This window comes from Lynx rufus, unplaced genomic scaffold (genome assembly GCF_022079265.1).
Source record: "Lynx rufus isolate CCGP_SWC_20201006 ecotype Redwood Valley unplaced genomic scaffold, mLynRuf1.p SCAF_15, whole genome shotgun sequence".
NCBI lineage: Eukaryota > Metazoa > Chordata > Mammalia > Carnivora > Felidae > Lynx > Lynx rufus.
Genome location: NW_025814829.1, coordinates 36,933,632 through 36,959,714, shown reverse-complemented (window position 1 = coordinate 36,959,714; position 26,083 = coordinate 36,933,632). Strand labels below are relative to the sequence as shown.

At 39.4% G+C, this 26,083-nt stretch overlaps 1 pseudogene; it reads left to right on the top strand.

Annotated features, from left to right (window-relative positions):
- The first annotated feature begins 333 nt into the window (after positions 1-333).
- On the top strand, positions 334-21,821 carry LOC124509854 (60S ribosomal protein L35-like; annotated as a pseudogene).
- The last annotated feature ends 4,262 nt before the right edge of the window (positions 21,822-26,083 follow it).

Sequence of the window (26,083 nt, the reverse complement as noted above, 5' to 3'; positions counted from 1 at the left end):
GAAGAAGAGAGAGGCTGGAGTATTCCCCTCTTCTTGGTTTCAATTGGCATTTTACAACAATGGTGGCATCTCCTTTGTCCTTGCAGCTTCCCACAAGACATCCCCTTCCTCTAAGGTCACAGCTCCCACCAGGCAGGATGCATCATGGTTGAGCAGCTTCTAGGTTCTGGGGTTTGGGTCCTACCGACCTAGAGTTAGAAGCGGTTTCCTGCTCTGGTTGCCTCCCATCCTCTATTTCATCTATGCAACAAAATCTTATATTAATATTCCTTGTTTAAAATATCTAAAATTGTTCTCTTCCCCAAGGAGCAGGTGGCAGCAGCTTGTGTAGCCATGGCCAGGATTAAGGCTCAATACCTTCATAGCAAGAAGAGGGAGCTGTCTAAACAGCTAGAAAACCTGAAGATGGAACTGTCCCAGCTGTGTGTCACCAAAGTGACAGGCCACACAGCTTCCTTCCAAACTCTCCAAGATCTGAGTTGTTAGCAAATCTATTGCCCATGTTCTCACTGTCATTAACCAGACTCAGAAAGGGAACCTCAGGAAATTATACAAGGGAAAGAAGTACAAGCCCCTGGGGCACCTGGCTAGTTCAGTCAGTTAAGCATCCAATTCTTGGTTTTGGCTCAGGTCATGATCTCACAGTTTGGCTCAGGTTTGAGACCCACATCAGGATCTGCACTGACAGCAAAGGGCCTGCTTGGGATCTGTCTCCCTCTCTCTCTGTCCCCCCCCCCACTTTCTCTCTCTCTCTCTCTCCCTCTCAAAAATAAAGAAACATTAGAAGAAGAAGAAGAAGAAGAAGAAGAAGAAGAAGAAGAAGAAGAAGAAGAAGTAAAAGCCCGTGGATCTGCAGCCCAGGAAGACATATGCCAGGTGCTGCCAGCTGACCAAGCACAAAGAGAACCTGAAGACCAAGAAGCAGCAGCAGGAGGAGAGGCTGTTCCCACTGCAGGAATATGTGGTCAAGGTCTGAACACTGGCATCAATAAAATGCAAACTGGAAAAAAAACAAACCTGTGAAAAAATATTTCACTGACTAATATAAGAAGCCACATAGGTTTTGTGAGCAGAGGAATGCCAGGATCTTGAATTACCTTTTGGGGAGATTACTCTGGCTGCTGCAAAAACACTGTTGATAGGCTAGGAAAATGAGCAGAATTTTAAGCCACCTAGAAAGTTCTTTCAACAGTCCCAGCAACAGGTGGTTGTGTCCAGGGTTTCAGTGGTGACAGTGAATAGAGTGAAATGGATAGAATCAAGTTCTATGCTGGAGATAGATGCTAAGCAAACCAGCAACAGATTGGATATCAGAGGAGAGGAAAAAGAGAAGCATCAGTAATGACTCCTCTGGAATTTTGGTTTGACCACCTGGGTGGAAAGTATAGAAATGGAAAAATAAGGGCAGGGGGAGTTTGGAGGTCAAACAGCATGTCAAATTATCTCCTGCTTCATGAAGCTTCTAGTTATCCTCTCAGTAGGAAGCAATTTCTCCCTCCCTTGTAAAAACAGCATAGTGGAATAATATAATTATATAGCTACATGTCCATTTGACTTACTTCCCTTGCTAGATTGTAATTTGTTGTGGCTCACCATATCTTGTTCATCTTTGTGACTTCCACAGGACCTAGGGCTCTCAGACGTGGAGCCACAGGGCCAAGCACTGAGCTGGCAGCCTAAGAGAATCACCTCTAAGCCAGAGGTGCGACAGTCTGTCATTAATTCTATGAAAATACATTCTCCAAGTTCTAATCTCTTATTATACAAAAGAGTATTTTGAGCCCGTTATATCTTTCCCCAACTCATAAATTAAATGCATTCCCCTGTTGATGGGTAGCTGTCACTGAGCTTCATGCCCATATTGCTTTTCTGAAGGAATAGAGTGCATGACTATTCTTTCCAGCAGGAAGGACACACAGAGACTCAACAAATAGCTACTGAACTGAATCAAACTGGCACCACCAAACACCATGAACAGCATGGCTTCTTTTAAAAGCTCTCTCAACTTTCTCCAGTTTCCTAACCTCTCATTTCTGGCCATCCCTGAATTCACTGAAGCCAATTCCCACAGTGACATGAATGGCCGCAGGAACGCTGGGTCCATAACTGATCCTGTTCCCTTGGGAAGGTGAGGCAAATCCCCTGGGCCCTTTGCTCATCTGAACAAAGAACACAACAGTCCTGCCCTGTCTCCTGCTTCTGAGAGCCATTGTAAGGAGTGGCCATCATTTATGCAGAGGGGGAGGCCTCAAGAAGGAGTCTCCTGGAGAAATGGAAAACAACAAGTGTTCTGCTTCTCACCTCTCCCATCCCAATACAGAGTCTGCCTCTCCTAATATCATCTTTCTTGTGGCTGCAGCCACTTCAGTCTCTTCCTTCAGTTCCTTCCACTGCCTCTTCATTTATTTTTTGAATTAATTGTAAGGTCTGTGCCCTCACTTGAAGTGCTCTTTAGATCCTACATGCATCCCATCTCATTTCATTCTCTCTCTGGACGCCCTCTGCTCTAAAGCAGGACTGATATCATCCCCACAGCCCAACAGCAAATATTCACCAAGTACCCAATCTGGATGAGACACTGTGCCAGACAGTGTTGATGCAAATGAGAGACATATCCTCCCACAGCTGAGTCTGTCTGAGGACACAGGACAAAAAGTAAGATTCCCTCACTATGCAGGCAGGACCACTACTTTGGGCCTCCCTGTGATACACAACTACACAAGATTTCATGCCATTTCTGCCCAGGATGCTAATTCTCCACATCTCTGTATAAAGCTGATCTGTTTTCTTCTGGGTGCTTGCTCTGAGGAGAAACTAAAAACGGCCAGCCAAGAGGACTGGGGCTTGATATCCCATCCGCCAAGAAATCATTGAAAGAACTCTGGGAGCCTAGTAGAGAAGAGAAGACTGGGCTATCATCAAATACTCAGGGGTATTCATGTGAAGGAGGGATGATGAGGCTGGGCTTATCAGGTCCCCAGAGGAAGGCCAGAAGCCAGGAGTGAAAGCTCCCATGGGCAGATTTTAGTTCAGCCCAGTGAAGTATGTTCCAATAGTCAGAAGGGCCTGAGGACAGGAGGACAGCCTCAAGTGGCAATGAGGCCCCTGTCACTGCAGGTGACAACAACCGAAGGGACACTGAGAAAATATAAGCACTGACTAAATGATATTTGCGACAGTCTGTCGTTAATTCTATGAAAATACATTCTCCAAGTGGGAACTGAGACTCTGCCAGGGCAAAATCTTCATTCCATCACTAAAATTACCACGTCCCTTATCTTCTATGTACTCTGAAAATGGGGCAACACTATCTGTACTTCCAGAGAGAGAAGAACTAGCCCTGGGCTAATCACATGAGAGGACTCAGGTGGGAGCTTCACACATCTTTGGCTCTGGTGACTGAGGGAAGCAAGAAAAGTGGTGGATCATTGATTATCCCCAAATCAATTGAAAGCATAAGAGCATTTTCTTTTATGCTTCAAGCTGAAAACATAAGCGTGGAAAAAAGACCCTTTCCCAATCAGTTTTAAGCTGTAAACCCCAGTGGGAAAGTGATTTGACTGTCAAGAGAAAATACAGGAATGGAAAGCAAGCCCCCTGTCACCATAAGGCTTTTAGAAAAGCAACCCAACAGTTCTTCTGGGTGGCAACAAGGCGCCATGAAGTGACATCTTGCCTTTCCATGAAGAAGCAGAGAATCCCTCTACCTCACTTCATTCACAGAACTGAAGTGTCCAAGGGGTGGACAAGTGAGAGATTCTGGCAGGACTCTGAGAGGCCATGCAGGTTGGCTTCTCAGGCAGATGTCCCCCATGCACATTCAGGGGGCTGGGATATACAAATCTAATGGGGCAGCCCATAGACCAAGCTAGTGTCTGCATCCTTGAGCTTTTTACCCATAATCAGCCCAGGAAGGAAAACAAGAGTCAATCCCGAAACAAAAATTACTCAGTGAACAGAGGCTATGTGCCCTGCCATAGGATAAAAACAAAAGCCAAGAGTAGTCCTCAGTCTGAGAGTGTGAAGGAAGAAGGCAGACACACATAAGAACCTGTAGGAAGTTGCTATCCAATTAACTGGGAGATTTGATTGGTACCTCGGGCCTCAGTGGTTGGGAAAGGCTTCACAGGAGCAGAAGGCCACGCGGTGGTGCAGTGCAGAAAACATGTGGTTTAATTCTGGATATGATTTGAAAAGATGATTCAGATATGCACTGTCCAATAAGGTAGCTTTTAGCCACGTGTGGCCATTTAAATTTAAATAAAATAAAATAAATAAAATTCAGTTCCTTAGGCACAATAGTCCATATTTCAAGTGTGCAAAAGTTACCATGCTTAGTTGCTACCATATTGGCCATCGCAGAATCTCCACCATCACAGAAAGTTCTGTTGGACAGTTCCAATACAAATTGTCCTTACCTTCAGTGGTCTTCAAATGCCCTGAATGAATTCTGGACTCACTGCGGTGGCTTAGATGGCCGTTATGGATTGGTCCCTGCCTGGGTCTCAGGACTCATTTTTGCCACTCTGGACCCATACACCATATGCACTAGCAGTGAATAAACTCTTTTCCTTCTTTCTCACAAGCTCCTCCCCTGCAACAGCTAGCTGAACCATTTCCCCTGACCCTTTTGGCCAAACTAATTTCTTCTCATCCTGCTGGGTTCAATCAAAGCACCTCTTCTCTGGGGTCCCTCTAGATCCTTTAGGTGAGACAAGATTACCTGCTTTGCAATCTCAGAGAAGGCTGTGCTTTGCCCATCATATCCCCACTATCAGTTGTTCACTGGTGTATCCTAAGTCTGTAGAACACTGCCTGGCTCACAGTAAGCTCTCTTTAATTATTTGTTGAATGAACAACTAAATAACTCTTTGTCAGAATTCCTTGTATCATTGTTTGTCAACCATCATAGTTTGCAATTACACAATGGCAGGGAACTTTTTTATCTCATTCATCACCTTATTTCAGTCTCTTCAATATAATAGATAATCAAAATTATTAAGGAATTATGGTAAAAGAAAGGAAGGGAAGAAAAGAGAAATGGGGGTACAAGAAAAGGAGAAAGGAGGGGAGGACAAGCGTAAGGAAAATAAAAGGAAGAGGTAGGTGAGTAAGTGATGAATGCAAAGCTTATACCTTAGGAGACAGGAAAAATGATAATGTTATTGAGAAACAGAATAGCTGGGGAGCTAATGGCACACAGCAGTCAAGCTTTGACTGTACAATGCTGGAACAATCATTTTCCCATCACCAACTCAAGGACAAGCTTATAAAGACTCCCTGAATAGCCCCATCCTTGCCACCCCCACTCCCCAACCCACTGGAATGAGAAACAGAAGTGCAAATTAAGCTTTTTATTACAATTAGCAGCCTAACACAGGCATCACCTGTCTTGCTGAAATGTGATATTTCATCTGAGACACTCATAATCATAGCCCAATGGGGGAGACTGTGAATCAATTCACTGCCTGTTTTTCAACAGCTTTATATGAAATGATTTTTATTCTTTACACTTGCTAGTTATCCCCAAGGAATTCAAGGCAATTTACAAACTTTTAATTCTTCAGACACTCTGGGAGTGAAGGAAGTAAAAGCCTAGAATTTATAGATATGGGAGAAAAACCATGTCACAGGATTAAGTACTCAGACAGGGGAGACTCATCTGTTCCCAGATCCCACCCTTTTGAAGATGAACAGAAGGGCATTATAGTGATATTCCTAAAAGCCATCTGAGCAGAGTTTGACATGGAAATGAGGCTGGAGAGGCTGAAAGTGAGTAAGGTGTGAGGCAGTATTAACAGGTATGGGCATAATCAATGATAAAGAGGAAAGACATGAAGGTGTGAAGACAGAGGCACAGAATAGAACTTAGAAAGGCCTGGAAGGGCCCTGAGCCAGAAGCACTTGGAGTGAGGATCACCCAAGCAAAGAAGAAGAAACAGGATGCTGAAGAGAGCATATATTTAAAAAAAAAAAAAAAAAAAAAAAAAGCAAATCCAGAAATCATAATTTTATAGGTAAGGAAGTCAACAACAAGAGATAATAACAAGTGATTTGCCCAAGCCTACACAGTGAGCTAGGATGGAGAGGAAATCAGAACCCTGAGCAGTTTCTTCTACCCTGAGTAGGAAAAGGAGGTAGTGTTTGCCTCATGGCCTTTTGTTCATCACTTCCCTCCGAGAAAATAGGATGGGGGGCAAAACTGGGAGCTTAAGGGAGGTGAAATAAGATTAAATTGTCTATTTAGGAATGACATTAGATAATTAGGTTTGATATTAGATATTGGGTTTGTCCAGCCACATTGCTTTCCAGTTGAAGATGCATACCATATGAATTTTTAGTGTAGGTATATCAGCAGGTATCCCTCATTTTATGGAACAGATATTATATCTCAGTGTCTTAACACAGTAAATACGTATTTCTCATGCACTTTACCATGTTGTGCAGGTAGGCCAAGAACTCTGCTCAATCCAGTCACTCAGAGACCAGACTCCTTCCATTAAAAGCTGTGCTATCCAGCATGGTAGCTACTAGCCACTTGTAGCCATTTAAATTAACTAAAATTAAATAAAATTAAAAATTCAGTACCCCAGTCCTGTTAGCTGTATTTGACGTGCACAGTAAATGCATGGCTACCATATTGGATAGCAGAGCTCTAGAACATTTCATCACCACAAAAGTTCTACTGGATAGTGCTCCTCTAGACGGGATCTCTGGCATTCAGCCAGCACACAAGAAGAGAAAAAGCATAGATGATAATGCAGGAAGGGCCAGACCTAGCCAGCCATTACTTTTGCCCATATTCCACTGGCCAGGGCTCCATTTTACATCCATACCTAACTACAAGGGAGAAGAAAGACAGAGAAATGTAGTCAAGCTATATGCCCAGGAAGAGGAGGAAATGAGCTTATTGAGTATTTACCAGTTTCTGCCACAGATATATTCTAGCAAATTCCTAAAATAAAAAATTAATTTCCCAACTGAGCTCTGTAATAAAATCAGAATAATGATCCTAAAAAGAGAATATCTCCCCATAGACTATTTTAAATTTTAAACAAGGAAGAGTTAGGATGGTGGTCAGGCTCATACTCAGAATTGTAGTTCTCTAAGGGCATTTTGCCACAGACATACTTTCCTAATTCTAGCACCCCCAAGTGCTCCATTCATTCCCTTTATTTCCTTTCTGTCCCCATCTCCACTCCTACTCCATCATTTATACCTGGCGTAGAGATACTATAATCAAAATTCACAGGGGAGGCAACAAAGAAAAGATAAACAAGTAGGACTACATCACACTAAAAAGCTTCTGCACATTAAAGAAAACCACCAACAAAATGAAAAGGCAACACACTGAATAGGAGAAAATATTTATAAATCATATATCTGATAAGGGGTTAATATCAAAAATATAAAAAAAAAAACTCATACAACTCAAAAGGAAAAAAGAAACCACTTTAACCAAAAAAATGAGCAGAGGATCTAAACAGGAATTTTTCCAAAGGAGATACACAAAATGGCCAACAGGTAAATGAAAAGGTGCTCAACCTCACTAATCATTTGGGAAATGCAAATCAAAACCACAATGAGCTATCACCTCACACCTGTTAAAATGGTTATCATTAAAATAACAAGAAATAATAAGCCTTGGCAAGCATGTGGAGAAAAGGTAACCTTTGTACGAAGTTGGTGGGAATATAAATTGGAGTAGCCACCATGGAAAATAGAATGGAGGTTCCTCAAAATGTTAAAAATATAATTACCATATGATCCAGCAACTACGCTACTGGGTATTTATCCCAATGGAATGAAATCACTCTTTTGAAAAGATCTCTACACCTTCATGTTCACTGCAGCATTATTTACAATAACCAAACATGGAAATAACCCAAGTGTCCATCAACAGATGAATAAATAAATAAAATATGGACTTCTGAGCCAAGATGGTGACATAAGAAAACCCTGAACTCACCTTCTCCATAGACACACCAAATCCACACCTATATATAGAACAGTTCCTCCTGAAGAACAGAGGGCTGACTTAATAGCTTCCGTACAATGAAAGACAGACTACAGAGAGAATGGCAAAAGAGACAGAGGTAACAAAGGAAACCTTCATCCCCAACATTGCAAACTGCAGTGGGGAGGAATAGTACTAAGAGACTGTGAGTAGATTCACTTGCCCCAGGGCACAGAAAAAAAAATGCCGCAGTTTGAATTTAAGAAACAAAACAAATGAACATAGTGAGGGGGAAACAAGAAATGCAAATCAGGAAACAGACTCTTAACTATAGAGAACAAACTGAGGGTTGTTGGAGAGGAGGTGGTCAGGGAGACCGGTTAAATAGGCGATGGGTATTAAGAAGGGTACTTGTGATGAGCACTGGGTATTGTATGTAAGTGATGAATCATTAAATTCTACACCTGAAACTAACTGGAATTTAAATATAAATATGGGGGGGAATAAAAGAAAATAAAAGGGCAACTAAAATATAAAGGAACCAGCCCTAGAACTCTGCCAAATGTGGGGTAGCTGCTACAACTCTCTTCAGGTTGAAGAAGTTGGTGGGAGCCACAGTTTACATTTCCCCTCTACCTTGACAGTATGGATGGGAGCAGAGACCAGCCAGCCTAGCACCTCGGTGAGCCACAGGCCTCTAGGCCACACTAACCCAATCCTCCTATCACAGTGGCCCCAGTGCAGGAAACCCCTGGTCAGTGCTCTCTACAGCTCCAGCCAGATCACCAAGATGACCCAGGCACAAAGCATTCCAGAACCACTCCTAGCTCATACCACTTCAGCTCCAGACAAGTAACAAGGACATCTTCAGTACAGAGTGCCAGGACCCCTCAACCCACACCCTACTTCACCTCCAGCTACCCCACCAGGACTCCCCACGCACAGAGTGCCACACAACACCCTAGCCTGTACCTATGTCAGCTTCAACTGTCCTCCCAGGATATTTTCTTCATGGAGAGCCCCAGCACTCCACCAGCATTTCCCACTTCAAGTTCAGCTGTCCTGCCAGGGAACCCTCGGGCCACACTGGCCCATGCCCACTTCAACTCTAGTCATCCTACCAGGGCAACCACAGCATGAAGTGCCCCAGGACCCACAACCCAAGTCAGCCACAACTCCAGCCAGCCAGCCAAAATTACCAGGCACACACAGTCTGCACAGGGGTGACCATACACCAGACAATTTCTTCAAGTTTAGAAGAAGTAGCTCTTCTGCCTAATTAATAGAAACAAACACAGAAAGTCAAGCAAAATGAGACAGAATACATACCAAATGAAAAAAAAAAAAAAAAACAAGACAAAACCTCAGAAAATAAGCTAAATGAAATGGAGATAACCAACTTACCTGATAAAGATTTCAAAATAATTGTCATAAAGATGCTCACTGGAGTGGAGGGAAGAGTAGATGACTATAGTGAGTACTTCAAAAAAGACAAAAAACATATAAAAAAAGAACCAATAATAGTTGAAGGATACAAAAACTGAAATGAAAAATACACTAAAGGGACTCAACAGTAGATTAGAGGATGCAGAAACAGATCAGTGATCTGGAAAACAGGGTAATAAGAATCACCCAAGCTTAACAGCAAAAAGAAAAAAGAATAAAACAAAATAAGAATAGATCTCTTGAACATCAAGCAAACAAACATTTGCATTATAGGTGTCCCAGAGGAAAAAGAAAAAGAAAAAGTGGCAAAAAAAAAAGTTCTTTGAAAAAATAATAGCTAAAAACTCCCTAACCTGGGGAAGGAAACAAACATCCAGATTCTGGAAGTACAGAGAGTTCCAAACAATATGAACCCAAGCAGGTCCACACCACAACACATATTAATGAAAATGTCAAAGTTAAAGATAAAGAGAATTTTTAAAGCATCAAGAAAGAAGCAACTAGTAAACCACAAGGAAAACCCCATAAGGCTATCAGGTTTTCAGCAGAAACTTTGCAGGCCAGAAGGGAATGGCATGATATATCAAAGTGCTGAAAGGAAAAAAAAAAAAAAACCTACAACTAAGAATACTCCACCTGACAAGGTTATCTATGACAATTGAAGGAGAAGTAAAGAGTTTCCCAAACAAAAGTTAAAGGAGTTTATCACCACTAAACTGGCCTTATAGGAAGTGTGAAAGAGACTTCTTTAAGTGGAAAAGAAAAGCCTGTAATTAGGAATAATAAAATTATTACACAACAAGAGGATATAACAGTTGTAAATATCTATGTACTCAATACTGGAGAACTTAAACACATAAAGCAAATACTAATAGACATAAAGGAGAAAATTGACAGTATTACAATAATAGAAAGAAACTTTAACTCATATCAATGGATACATCATTCAGACAAAAAAATCAATAAGGGAACAGTCTGTGAATATCACATTAGACAAGGTGAACTTAACAGGTATATACGGGTATATATCCCCAAACAACATAATACTAATTCATTTCAAGTGTACATGAAACAGTCACCAGGATAAATCATATGTTAGGCCGCAAAATAAATCTCACTAAATTTAAGAAAACTGAAGTCATATCACACATTTTTTCCAACTACAATGGTAGTTGGAAACAAGAAAAAAAAACTGGAAAAAAACACAAGCACATGCAACTTAACCAACATGCTACTAAGCAACCAGTGAGTCAATGAAGAAATCAAAGAGGAAAGAAAAAATACATGGAGACAAATGAAAATGAAAACAGTATAGTCCAACATCTTTGGGACACAGCAAAAGTAGTTCTAAGAGAAAAATGTGTAGTGATATAGGCCTGCCTCAAGAAACAAGAAAAATCTCAAATAAACAAGCTAACCCTACACTTCAAGGAACTAGAAAAGAACAAACAAAACCCAAAGTTAGCAGAAGGAAGCAAATAATAAATGTAAGAGCAGAAATAAATGAAATGGAGATTTAAAAAAACAATAGAAAAAATCAATGAAACCAAGAGCTGGTTCTTTGAAAACATAAAATTGATAAATCTTTTACCAGACTCATCAAGAAAAAAAGAGAGAGAACCCAAATAAATAAAATCAGAAATCAAAGAAGAGAAATAACAACACCACAGAAACATAAAAGGCTATAGGAGACTACAATGAAAAATTATATGCCAACAAATTGAACAACCTAGAAGAAATGGATAAAATCCTAGAAGCATACAATCTTCCAAAACTGAATCAAGAGAAATAAAAAATATGAACAGGCCAATTGGCCTAGTAACAAAATTGAACTGGTAATCAAAACACTCCCAACAAACAACAGTTCAGGACCAGAGGGATTCATAGATAAATTCTACCAAACATTTCAAGAAGAGTTAATACCTATTCTCCTCAAACTATTCCAAAATATAGCAGAGGTAAAAAAAGCTTCCAAATAAATGCATTCTATGAGGCCAGCATTACCTTGATAGGAAAAGAAAGAAAGAAAGAAAGAAAGAAACGAAAGAAAGGGAGGGAGAGATAGAAAACTACAGGCCAATATCTCTGATGAGCACATATGCAAAAATCCTCAACAAAATATTAGCAAACCACATTCCACAATAAATTAAAAGGACCATTCACCACAATCAAGTGAGATTTATTTCAGGGATGCAAAATGGTTCAATATCCATAAATCAATCAATATGATACACATTAACAAAATGAAAGATAAAAATCATGTGATCATATAAATAGATACAGAGAAAGTATTTGAGAAAAGTAATATCTGTTCATGGTAAGAACTCTCAACAAAATGGGTTTAGAGGGAACATACTTTAACATAATAAAGGCCATAAATGAGAAACTCACAGCTAACATCATATTCAGTGGTGAGAAACTGAGAGCTTTTCCTCTGAGATTAGAACAAGATATGGATGTCCATTCTCACCACTTTTATTCAACATGGTCCTGGAAGTCCTGGCCACAACCATCACACAAGAAAAAGAAATAAAAGGAATCCAAGTTGGGAAAGGATAAGTTAGACTGTCCTTATTTGTCACTATTTGCAGATGACATGATTCTACACATAGGAAACCCTAAAGACTACCAAAAAAAAAAAAAAAAACTATTCGAAGTAATTAATTTAGCCAAGCTGCAGGATATAAAACTAATATACAGAAATTTGTTGCTTTTCCATAAACTAATAACAAACTATCAGGAAGAGAAATTAAGAAAACAATTCCATTTAAAATTGCATCAAAAGAAATAAAATACCTAGGAATAAGTTAACCAAGGAGGTGAAAGACCTGTACTCTTAAAACTATCAAAGACACTGAAGATAATATAAACAAATGGAAAGACCTACCATGTCCATGGATTGGAATAATCAATATTGTTAAAATGTCCATACTACCCAAAGAAATCTACAGATTCAATGCATTCCCTATCAAAACACCAACAACAGTTTTCAGAGAACTAGAAAAAATAATCCTAAACTTTCTATGGAACCACAAAAGACCACAAATTATCAAAACAATCTTGAGAAAGAAGAATGAAACTTAAGGTATCACAATCCCAGATTTCAGTATATACTACAAAGCTATAGTAATAAAGAAAAGTATGGTGCTGACAAAAATAGACATATAGATGAATGGGACAGAATACAGAACCCAGAAATAAACCTATTTGGTCAACTAATCCATAATAAAAGAGGCAAGAATATACAATGGGGAAAAGACAGTCTCTTCAATAAATGGTGCTGGGAAAACTGGATAGCTACATGCAAAAGAATGAGACTAGATCATTTTTATATACCATACACAAAAATGAACTCAAAATGGATTAAACCCCTAATTGTTAGACATGAAAACACAAAACTCCTAGAAGAAAACATAGGCAGTAATGTCTTTAACATTAGCCTTAGCAACATTTTTCTAGATATGTCTTCTAGGCAAGGGAAATACTACACCAAAATAAAAGCTTTTGCACAGGGAGGGAAACCATCAACAAATTGAAAGAGCAACCTACTAAATGGGAGATGATATTTGCTAATGATATATCTGACACTGGATTAATATCCAAAATATATAAAGAACGAATACAACTCAACACCAAAAATATGCGTGTGTGCACACGTGTGCACACACGCACACATACATATGTATATACACACATATGTATGATTTAAAAGTGAGCAGAGACTCTAAATAGACATTTTTTCAAAAATGACATACAGATGGTCAACGGATACATGAAAAAGATGCTGAACATCACTAATCAACAGGGAAATGAAAATCAAAACCACAATGAGATATCACCTCACACCAGTTAGAATGTCCATCATCAAATGACAAGAAATAACAAGTGTTGGTGAGAATGTGGAGAAAAGGGAATCCTTGTGCATTGTTGGTGGGAACATAAACTGGTGCAGCCACTGTGGAAAATAGAATGGAGGTTCCTCAAAAATTAAAAATAGAAATACCGTATGACCCAGTAATTCTACTACTGCCACTACTGGGTTATTTACCCAAAGAAATGAAAACACTAACTTGAGGGGCGCCTGGGTGGCGCAGTCGGTTAAGCGTCCAACTTCAGCCAGGTCACGATCTCGCGGTCCGTGAGTTCGAGCCCCGCGTCGGGCTCTGGGCTGATGGCTCAGAGCCTGGAGCCTGTTTCCGATTCTGTGTCTCCCTCTCTCTCTGCCCCTCCCCCGTTCATGCTCTGTCTCTCTCTGTCCCAAAAATAAATAAACGTTGAAAACACTAACTTGAAAAGATATAGGTTTATTGTAGCATCATTTACAATAGTCAAGATAAGGAAGCCACCCCAGTGTCCATCAGTAGATGAATGGATAAAGAAGATGTGGTGTGTTTGTGTGTGTGTGTGTGTGTGCGTGCGTGTGCGTGTACACATTGGAACATTCCAATATTCCATACACATTGGAATGAGATCTTGCCATTTGCGACAACGAATGGAACTACAGGATGTTATGCTAAGTGAAATAAGTCAAACAGAGAAAGACAAATATCACAAGATTTCACTCATATGTAGAATCTAAAACAAAACAAACTCATAGCTACAGAGAACAGACTCTTGGTTTCCAGAGGCAGGGCGTGGGGGGTGGGTGAAATGGAGGAAGGTGGTGTAAAAGCACAAACTTCCAGTTATAAGATAAATAAGCCTTGGGAATGCGATGGACAACATGAAGACTATAATTACCAATACCGTATTGTATATTTGAAAGTTGTTAAAAGAATAGATCTATCTTAAAAGTCTCATCTCCAGGAAAAAAAATTGTAACTATATGTGGTGACAGATAGTAATAAACTTACTGTGATAATCATTTTGCAGTATATAGATATATCAAATCATTATGTTGCACACCTAAAACTAATACAATGTTATGTGTCAATTATATCTCAGCCAGAAAAACTTTAATTAAAAAAATAAACATTCAGAAGCACCTGGGTTGCTCAGTTGGTTGAGCATCTGACTCTTAATTTTGGCTCAGGTCATGGTCCCAGGGTCATGGGATCAAGCCCCATGTCAGGTTCTATACTGAGTGTGGAGCCTGCTTGGGATTCATTCTCTCTCTCTCTCTCTCTCTCTCTCTCTGTCTCTCTCCCTCTCCCTCTCCCTCTCCCTCTCCCTCTACCTCTCCCTCTTCCTCTCCCTCCCTCCCTCCTGCTTGCACTCTCTCTTTCTCTCTCGAATCAACAAACATTCACATAGGAATCTTAGTTCCCTTCTAACTTTTCTCTCTACCTACCATGTCTGAAGCTTGCATTTGAACTTGAATGGGTTCAATTCAACAACCTTCACCAGGTCCCTGCTATATGCATGAGTTATATGCAGTAAGGATCATGGGGCATAAAAAAAGGTGGAAGACACAATCACTCAGGGAAAGTTTGAAATACTTAATAATATCTTGAGCTGAGACAAATGCCCAGAGAGATACAAAAGTGAGAGTTCAAAACAATGTGAGATGAGAACAGATAAGGGAAGCAGGGAAAGACTCCCTAGAAGAGAAGACAGTATAGCATGCTTTCTGCATGCTGAGCCTGATTTCAATAGGTTGGGATGTAAGGAGAAGCTTCGAAGAAGAGAGGGAGGCAGTGCTAGCCTTTCTCTGAAGACAAGATGGCTGGTTGTGTACTTGGAAGTCAGTCTCGAGAGGAATTGCTTCCCTCAGCTTCTGTTCCATCATCTGTATCTCCTACCCTTCCCCAGGTCCCACTTTATAACACAACAAGAACCACCATTCCCTGCACCTGAGTAACAAGCTATGACCAAACAGGCTGGAGCAGAACACCAGAGCAACAAGCTGAGATAAAGGGAGGGTAGGACCATGCCCTTGAAGGAAACACCATATATGAACACACATTGGAAACTTTGAAGGACCACACTAATTTGAAAGATAATTATTGCTATGTGCTAAGGTATGTGTCCAGAGCAAAATGGGAAACATGGTAGTTGGTTAAGGAGTTCTACCAAGCAATCCTTAATACCACTTCCAACTCTAATATTTTAAGGCCCAATGGTTTTGTCACTGCCAAGATTCCTGACCTTGGTTTTTATCAAGCCCTGATCTTTCTACCTTTAATCTATCCACTCCATGGTGATCCTAGTCCAAGTCACCACCATTCCCCATCTGAACTACTTACTGAAAGAAACTTCTCACTTGCCTCCTCCACAAGTACTTATCCACCTGCAACTTATCCATAATGACCTTTCTAAAAACACATCATAGATTTTACCCTGAAGACAAAATCTAAACTCATTACATCCTATCAACCTAACCAAGGCTTAAACTACCTTCTTCCTCCTTTACCAACTCTAGCCACGCTGGCCTCCTAAACAGTTGCTAAAACACATCAAAGTCTTTCCCATCTCCAGGTCTCTCCAGTTGTTCCTCAGCCTGGAACACTATTCTTTTTTATCTCTACATGGCTGGCTCAACTCCAATGTCATCATTTCAGATAACCTCTAATTACTCTATCTCAAACAGTACCCCAATTACTGCTATACAATCTGCTAGGAGTGTCCACAGACTTCTACTCTCCCCTTGCCCTATGCTGTCCTTGCAAATATCTCCTCTACCCTCCTGCCTCCAGCCTCGCCTCTGTGAACATTTGCACGTATTTGTGGCCACACTCACGTCTCTGCAGCTGTGGTTCCACATTCCCAACTAGCTTCTGGGTATTCCACCTATATGTCACAGTTGGGAAAACAGAATCACCATCTCTTGCAAATCATTTCCTATCCTTTATTTCTATTACTTCTACCACCATCCTTACAATTTCCTAATCTTACAATCACATAGTCATTTTTAATCCCTTATATATAATTAATGACTAACTTTTCTGGAGCACTGTGTAGTATATAGTTTTCACACAACATCTTCTTAATCATTGAGGTTGTCATTATTTTTTAAGAGCTCTACTGAAGTATAATTGAATAAGATATCAAACTATTACCAAAATCAAGATAATGAACATATTCATTGACCCAAATGGTTTTCTTGTGCCCCTTGGTAATCTCCCCCTCATCCTTCCCCACTTCTCCATTCTCTCCTGGAAAGCACTGTTTCCTGCCACCATACATCAGTGTGTACCTCCTAGAATGGAGATCTATAGAATCACACATTATATACTCATTTTTGTCTGTTTTTCTACTCAGCATAATTAGAGATTCACCCCATGTTATAGCTTATATCAATAATTTGTTCCTTTTTATTACTGTGTAGTATTCCATTGTACTGATGTAACAGTTTGTCCATTCTTTAGTTGATGGGTATTTGGGTTGTTTCCAGTTTGGGGCTATTCCAAAAAAAAGCCTCAGTGAACATTTGTGTACAAGTCATTGTATAAGCATATGCTTTTATTGTTCTTGGGTGAGTAACGGGTGAAATGCCAGTATCATATTGCAGATATATGTTTAGCTTTTTTAAAAAATTGCTAAACTGTCTTTCAGTGTGGTGTGCCATTTTGCATTCCTACCACCAACATTTAAGAGCTCCAATTCTTCCACACACCTCCCAATACTTCATATCATCAGCATTTTTAATTTTAGTCATTCTGGTAGACATATAGTGGTGCCCCCACTGAAGTTTTAATTTGTCTTTCTCAAATGACTGATGACGCTGAGCATATTTTCATGGTTTATCTACCACCTTTTTGAATTCAGTTTGTTAAAATTTTGTTCAGAATTTTTGCAATTATGTCCATGAGGGATAATGTTCTTTCCTTCCAGTGTTTTTGTCTGTTTTCGGTTATCAGTGCAATGCTGGCCTTATAAAATGAGTTGGGAAGTATTCCTTCCTCTTCAATTTTCTGGGAAGAGTTTGTGTAAGTTTCCTATTTAAATGTTTGGTAGAATTCACTGGTGACATTATCTGGCCCTAGAATTGTCTTTGTAGAAACGTTTTCAGCCAAAAATTAAATACATAATGCAGCTATTCAGGTTGTCTCTTTCTAAGCTAGCTTTGTTAGCTTCTATCTTTCAAGGAATTTGTCAATTTGATCTAAATTGTAGAATTTACTGGTAAAAAATTGTTCATAACATTATCCTTATTCTTTTTTTAACACCTGTAAAATCTACAGTGATGTCACCTCTCCTGACACTGGTAATTGTATGTTCCCTCATTTTTTCCCTGATCAGTCTGGCTAGAAGTTTATCAATTTTATTGGCCTTCTCAAAGAACTAGCTTTTGGTTTCATTAATTTTCTATTTTTCTGTTTTCTAATTTATTTCTGCTCTTATTCTTTCTTTCCTACTTACTTGGGGTTTACTTTGGTCTTTGTAGTTTCTTAGGACAGAATCTGAGTCACTGATCTGAGACTTTTTTTTTCTAATATAGGTTTTTAGTGCTATAAAGTTTGTGTCTTTATATTCAGTGTATTTCCTATAGGCAGTATATATAGTTTTTTTCCAACCTGACGATCTCTGTTGTTTAATTGGGGTATTTATGGATATGGTTGTATTAATCTATTATCTTTTTATCTTTCTATTTGTCCATTCTAGTAGTTCTTTCCCTCTTCTTTTTCTGCCTTATTTTGGATAAGTTGAATATTTGTATGATTCTATTTTATTTCCATTTTATACATAGTTTACTCTATAACTCTTTACTTTGTTATTTTCATGGTTGCTTTAGGGTTTATATTATGCATATTTACTTTATGCAGTAAAGAGAGAGCATACTACTTCATATAGTGTAAGAACGTTACAATTGTGCATTTCTATTTTCTCTTCCTAACCCTTGTTTTGCTGCTATCCTACCTATGATTTTTATATATACTACAAATCCCACACTACACTACACTGTTACTGCTTTTGTTTAAACAGTTTACTTTCTCTTAAAGAATTTAAAGAGTTTTTAATAATAAGTATGTCTTTTCCATGTCTGAAAAATCTTCATTTTTCCTTCATATTTGAAAAATATGTTCTTTGGACATAAAATTCTAGGTTGACAGGGGTATTTGTCTTTCAGTACTTCTTCCTTTAATTTGCTTGTTTTTCCAAAAGAAATCTGCTCTCATCCTTATCTTTGTCCCAACTCTGTACATATGTGTCTCCTTCCTCTGGCTGCTTTTCAGATTTTCTCTTTACTGATGGTTTTGAGCAACTTGCTTGTCATGTGACTTAGTGTAGTTTTCTTCAAGTTCCTTGTGCTTGGAGTCTGTGAGCTTCTTGGAGCTGAGAGTTTATAGTTTTCAACAAATTTAGAAATTTCACCCATTATTTCTCCAAATAATTTTTTCTGTCCTCTCTCTCTCTCTCTCTCTCTCTCTCTTCTCCTTTGTAAACTCCAATTACATGCATATTAGGTCACTTGACGTTGTTCCACAGCTTACTAATGCTCTATTCGTTCTTAAAATTCTCCCTTCCTTTTTTTTCTTTCTTTTTCTTTCTTTTTTTCTTTCATTCTTTCTCTTTCTTTTCCTCCCTCCCTCCCTTCTTCCTTCCTTCCTTTCTTTCTTTTTTCTTTCTTTTATTCTTTCTTTTTCTTTGTTTCTTTTCCTCCTTCCCTCCCTTCTTCCTTCCTTCCTTCCTTTCCTTTCCCTTCCTTCCTTCCTTTCCTTTCCTTTCCTTTCCTTTCCCTCCCTCCTTCTTTCTTTCTTTCTTTCTTTCTTTCTTTCTTTCTTTCTTTCTTTCTTTCTTTCTTTCTTTCTTTCTGGATATTTTCTGTTGCTATGACTTTAAGTTCACCAAACTTTCCTTCTGCAAAGTCTTACCTACCACTAGTCTCATCCAGTGTATTATCCACACATTGTAATTCTCATTTTTAAAAGTTGAATCTGGCCTTTTATATCTTCCATGTCTTAACTTTTTTAACATATGGCATACTGTTGTAATTATTTTTAATGGCCTTGTCTGCTAATTCTAACATCTGGGTCAATTCTGATTCAATGTCAGTTGATTGACTCATCTCATTACAGACTGTATCTTCTTTGCATGGCTGATCATTTTTGATTGGATAGCTGACACTGCAAATTTTATCTTACTGTATGCTAAAATTTTTACCCACAAGTATTTGTGATCTTTGTTTTTGATGCAGTTTCTTGGAAACAATTCAGTCCTTTTGTGTCCTGCTTTTAACATTTGCTATGCAGAACCAGAGTAGTATCTAGTCTAGAGCTCATTAATCCCAAGCGCTGAAGAAAACTCTTTTGTGTACTCCACTCGATGCCCTTGAACCTTGAGGTTTCTAGTGTGGCTTTTGAGAATAGGCACTATTTCTGACTCTGTGTAAGGGCTGTTACCTCTAATCCTTTCAGGCAGTTCTTTATCCAGGCTTAGGTAGTTTTCTCACACACAGGCACTCATAAGTACTCAGCTGAATACTCAAAAGGGACCTAAAAATCTCTGGAGATCTATATGCAACTCTCCCCTCTCTGCTACTCTGTCCTGAGAACTACAACTGACCAGACTCTCAGCTTTGTCCCCTCATTTCAGGGAGTCTGACATCTATTTGATTTTCCCTTCTCTGCAGTGTGGCCTGGAAATTTTCAAGATAATAAACTGGGACAAGCATAGTGTTCACTTCATGTAAACACGTAAGTGTAAACAAAATACACATAGTTTTGTCCTTCTTAATAATTAAGCCATTATTTGGACAGTTCAGATGATAATTAAATTTTGAACTACGGTGATGGTAATAGAAAAGCAGAATAACTACCAGAACGTGCTTAAAGACTGCTTGCTATGAGGTTTAAGGACACTTACAATTTGGAATCTTGGGCTGGCTCTTTATTCAATTTATTCATTTGAAATATAGGTGTAATAAAAAATGACAGAGATTTGGCTTCTGGCCAAGATGAAACAAAAGGGAGCATATTTAAACTACCATTTGAAATGCCATAAATTAGACACAATATATGAAATAATGGTTTGTAAGACACAGGACATCAGGCAAAAAAAAAAAAAGGACAGTAAGTAATCTTTAAGAGATGCATCTCACAGAGATGCACCATATTCTGTCAATCATTCCCCTTTTTCTGTTACTATCACCATAGTTCAAGACTTAATTATCATTTGAACTATCCAAATAATTACCTCTCAACTAAGTGACGAAAGACAAAACTATATGTGTTTTACTGTGTTTTATTTACATGTCTGTGTTGCTAGTGGCTCCTTCCACATGGTTTGGGTTCAAAACATACAGAAAAATGTATCATGCAGTGTAAAGAGAATAATGCTAGAGCCAGACTGCCTCAGTGCAAATCCTAGTGACATGGTTCACCAGCTATATAACGTTGGATAAGTCATCTAATCTCACTGTGCATTCATTTTCTTGGCTAAAACAGAGATAATAATAGTATCAACCTCAGAGGATTGCTGTGCAAATTAAATGATTTAACCTATGTGAAATAAAAATTAGCATATATTATTGACTTGAGCTGAACTGGTCTCCTTGCTTTCAGTTTCTCCTCCCTTTAATTTATCCTCCAGGAGATAGCTCTTTTAGAAGATGCTTCCTAAAATCCAAATTTCATCTACTACATCCCTGCTGTAAAACCTTCTGTGATGCCCCATGTAACCCCCAAAGTGCTCCCACTGTCTAGCCCCAGCCTTCATTTCTGAACATCACCACACAAATCCTTTGCTCAAATAATATTGATCCATTTGCCAGATCCCATATACATCCTTCTCCTACCTTTGCTCACACAATCTCCTCCACCTGGAATTCCATTTTATAGCCCCCCTCCACCCAAGTCTGCCCCCAATCAAGATCCTACCCTTGAGAGTCCAACTCAAACTCCACCTTCTTATAAAGCCCATACTGATCACTTTCAAAATATAATATCTATATCCTCTCAACACCCTTGGAAACAACTATCTATGGTTTTCACATGACTCTTATTTACTTCCTTTATTAGTACTTGTTATCAGAGACCTGTGTACCCAGTAGGTACTCAATAAATATCTACTCAATGAACAAATAAATTTGACTCAGAAGACTCATGAGGCCATTCAAGGCAAAAGACCATACAATAAATTCTTTACTAAGACAGTTTTTCCTGGAAGAAGATGAATTCCTCATCATGCAAATGGCAGGAAGAACTATGCCCAAAACAGCCACATTATCCCTGGCAGCCTCAGGGGTACACAAGTAGCAAAGGCTACAGAACTCCAGTTTCCAGTTTCCAGGCTCTTGAATTTGTCTAATTAACACAGCCTGAGTCAAATGTGCCAAAGGGAAGCAGAACATCCCACCAAATATAGACTCAGCCGCCATGTTCCCCTGGAAATAGAAACTGGGAGGCAGCAGAAGCTCAAGATGCAAAGGAAGATTGACATGATGTCACAGGATGGGAACCAGCCTATTCCTGCCAGCCCTGCAGTGAGCAAGAGAGAAACCATGGATGGGAACCACTTCCCACTTCCCAAGCTCTGAGAGGCCTTCCCAAAAGGTTGGGAAAAGAGAGAACAAATAAGGCATGTCACAGGCTACCTCCCACCATGAGGTGTTCTCTGCCTCTGTCTCTCAGAGAGTGAGGGAGGAACAGAGAATTAGGATATAAAAACCCATCCTTGCAGGTTCTGTGCCCCTACCTAGCTCAGGAAGCATCAGGTAGGCCAATGCCGTCAAAGAATGCAAACTGGCACTGCCCAACCTCCTTCCCTATTTCTTGTCTCTGCTCCAGGAAAGTAAATGGCTTACCCTTCCCGGGTGAGCAATCCTAGTCAAGATTTGTTTTATTTATTTTTTATTTTTATTTTTTAAGTAGGCTTTATGCCCAGCACAGAGCCTAATGTAAGGCCCAAACTCACAACCCTGAGATCAAGACCTGAGCCGAGATCAAGAGTCAGATACTCTACTGACTGAGCCACCCAGGCACCCCAGTCAAGGTTTATTCTAAAGCAAACAGCAACAAGAACAAAAACAAGAACAATGGTATCTACACAGATGACCTCATTTGTAGGAAGTTTGCCCCAAACATCTCTAAACCCCACTCCCACTTCTCTGCCACCTAGGTTTCCACTGTACATTCTTCACATTGTCCTTTCCTGGCTGCACTCACTCAATGAGTATTTGCTGAGTGCCCTCTATGTGCCAAATTCTTGCTCTGGTGATTAAATAGAAAGAAAATGCTCACACAGTTTCTAGCCCCAGTGGAGATAGTAGTCTACACGAAGTAGACATTAAATGAATAATGGCACAGATAAGCATGTAATTACACAACATAGTAAGTTCTAAGAAAGAAAATACACAGTGTCATTGCAGCATGCAACCAGGAAACCCGGCTTCATTTGGGTCTCAGGAGAGGTCACTCAGAGGAGGCAAGAAGAATGAGAGGCTCCATGCTTGAGGCTCCATCATTTACCAGCAAGGTGAGCCAGGGGATGATGCTTAAGTTCTTTGTGCCTACTTCACAGAGCTGTTGTGAAGATTAAAATGAGTTAATTCAACACATATTATATGTACAAAGGGTTTAGAATAGTTCCTGAAAAAGATAAGTACCACGTGTTTGCTATTGTCCTTGTGGTTGTTCTTGATCCTTCAGGAAGGAGCTCAAGTTCCTCCTCTTGGAAGACCCTCCTTGACTCCCTTTGGAAGAGTCAGACATCTCCAGAAATCTCAGTTCACATATCTATAACAGCATCTGCCATGCTCCACTCTGATTTGCTTGCCTGTGTGTGTTACCCTCACTGTCATTTGAGGTTCTAGGAAGCCTTGACAACATCTGATATTCATCTTTGTGCTCTCAGTGCCTCTCCTGGTAACTGGCACAAATAAGTGCTAATATTTAAGGAACAAATGAATTCCATTTAAGTTTTAAAGAGATGCCTATTAAAATATAAATACACAGACAAGACTAATAATAGCTACAAACCCAACTGAGATGAATATGACCCCTAACGAAACCTCTTCTGCCAGAATGGCTTTTCAGGTTTATGCTCCCAGTCTGCATGACAAACCTACAGGAAACAACTACCTGGAAATCCACTAGGCTGTATGTTGTATGAGGGCAATGCCTGAGTCACATATTGTTCCATCCCCAGCACCTGACATGGTAAGCAAACTGTACACATTCTATAACTATTGGTTGAATGAAGTAACAAATGTCCATTGTATTGTTATGCATCCCCTATATAACTCAACACCTCTGGTCTCTCCATCTTTGGTGTCTGGAAATCTTCTCCAAAGTAACTTTTTCTCTGACCTTATGAAAATGTGACACCTGGGACTAATTGTGCTTTTCTTCTTATTCTGGCTGCAGAGGAGCTCAGAGCCAAATCTGAAGTCCATTTGATGGACTTTTATAGTCCTATGAAGGCATTTATAGTGCACAGTGTGCCAGCTTTTTGTTTGACCTGAACTATGTTGTATTACTTTACCTTCACTGTAGTCATCCTTTGGTGTCTTTTGTCTCTATTACTTGATATACATAGAGGTGCAAAAATTATATTCACAACTCAGATATGTAAAAACATACCTTTCTTTTTAAAGCCAAATTCATTTTATTTTTGAGCCCTGATTCCTTGAGTAGTAGTGGGGAATGTAAGCTTGCTGTTTCAAGTTATTTTAGACTGTATTGACCTAAAAGAGTTTCTTTTAGATTATCTCAGGCTTCTAGGGGCAAAAATTGAATCAATTCAGAGTTGAATTTCCTACCAAGACTGTTTCTACTAATTAAGTGATGTTAGAGTCTCAGGAGACACTCAGGCATGTTGATGGCATTGCAGAAGGGACCAAGGTTTTCCCAGACCTTCAGTGCAGTGGGACTGGTCCAGCCTGGCCCCAGGGACCTGAAACTCCTTGGCTCTTCTGGCTGTCATATTTCATGCTGGCACCAATTGCTAAGGAACTACCTCCAGGCATGAGGTCCCCATCTTTGAGGTCAATGTACTGGAACTATAGGACAACTTTCAGAAATTCATTTGAGAGAAAGTTCTGTGACTGTGGCATGTCCCAGAACACTTTAGTTAATGGGTAGAGAATTACATTCCCTCTGAGGGGAACTTTGATTGATAGTCATAGCAAGGTTTATGACACAACAGGTATTCATTTTCTCCTGTGGCCCAGTCAGACTGGGAAACAGAGACTGAAGAATGCTGCCATTAAAAAGACTTGGGAGCGAGCCAGGTAATTTCTCCAGATTTCAGCCTCCACACTGCATTTTGTGCAAGGCTTGAATTAGTGGAAATTTCCAAGCTAGAAATACCTTAAAGTCAACTAGCTTTGAAATGTTGACATGCAACTATTCACTGGTGTGCTTGTCCTCCTGCATAATTAAGTGAGGAAATATCCCAACCTGAACTAGTGGAGTCACTTAGACAAAAGAATCCGCTCTCTTCTACAGCATGTGCTTCTTGATTACGCTTCTTTTAGCGGAGTCATCATCTTGATAAGTCAGCATCAATACAAATCCTGGTGGTAATTTAAAATGAGCCTACTGTATCCTGAGTGCTTACACACATGTTCTCCACTCCTTTAAGAATCCACAGGGAGGGTATTATGAGATCAATTCTATAGCTGTGGGACTGAGCAATCTGATTCCAAAACCCATGTGCATTCACACTGACTGCCTCTAACATATTTCCTTTCTCCCTTTGGAAAGCTGGAAACAAATTCAGTGTAAATAGAATTTTTTTAAGGTTTTCCTTTTTTTCTTGCTTTCTTTATACAAATCTTTTTTTCAAAATTAGTTCCACGGCCACTTGTCTTAATGCTGAGTGTGGGGCAAGTGCCGCTACCCTCCTCACTGCCTATCCTCCACTGCTATCTGCTTTTCTCTGTCCTCACAAAACAAAAGAGGGAAAATGTCAGATGTAAATTTTGAAAAGCAATTTTACTAAAGCCCCATAAGGATGTCTGAATAGTTTCTGTCACACAACCAAACAACCTTTTTTCCCATTAAAACTGATATTCTTATTTCTGGCTAATTTTGATTTTCAACTGCTTTTATTATTTCTAATTCAGGTATCTTTAACAATTTTTTAGAGATCCTTTTGATAACAAAATTTGTACCACAGGTTCTCTGTGGAGACAGTTTTCATTTGTCACCTAGTTATAAATATCTTCATTTCGGTTATTCTGGTAGATCTGTGATGCATTTTCTCTTTGCCAACCACTTCACATGGCTATCTATCAAAAGGACTGGTAAGGTTATTCGAAATGCTATCTGAGAAATAAGGCATCATGTTCAAGGAAAGCAGAGTAAATTACAAAGAAGCTGGCATATTCATATGTGGAACTTGAGAAACTTAACAGAAGACCATGGGGGGAAGGAAGGGGAAAAATTAGTTTCAAACAGAGAGGGAGGCAAACCATAAGAGACTCTTAAATACAGAGAACAAACTGAGGGTTGATGGGGGGGTGGGCAGGAGGGGAAAATGGGTGATGGGCATTGAGGAGGGCACTTGTTGGGATGAGCACTGGATGTTGTATACAAGCTATGAACCACAGGAATCTACCCCCAAAACCAAGAGCACACTGTATACACTGTATGTTAGCTAACTTGACTTTTATATATATATATATATGTGTGTGTGTGTGTGTGTGTGTGTATATGTGTGTGTGTGTATATATATATACATATGTGTGTGTGTGTATATATATATACACACACACACATATATAAATGTATATATATATATATATAAAACAAATAAGCTGGCATATTTCTCATGGTTCTAGAACAGAATTATATA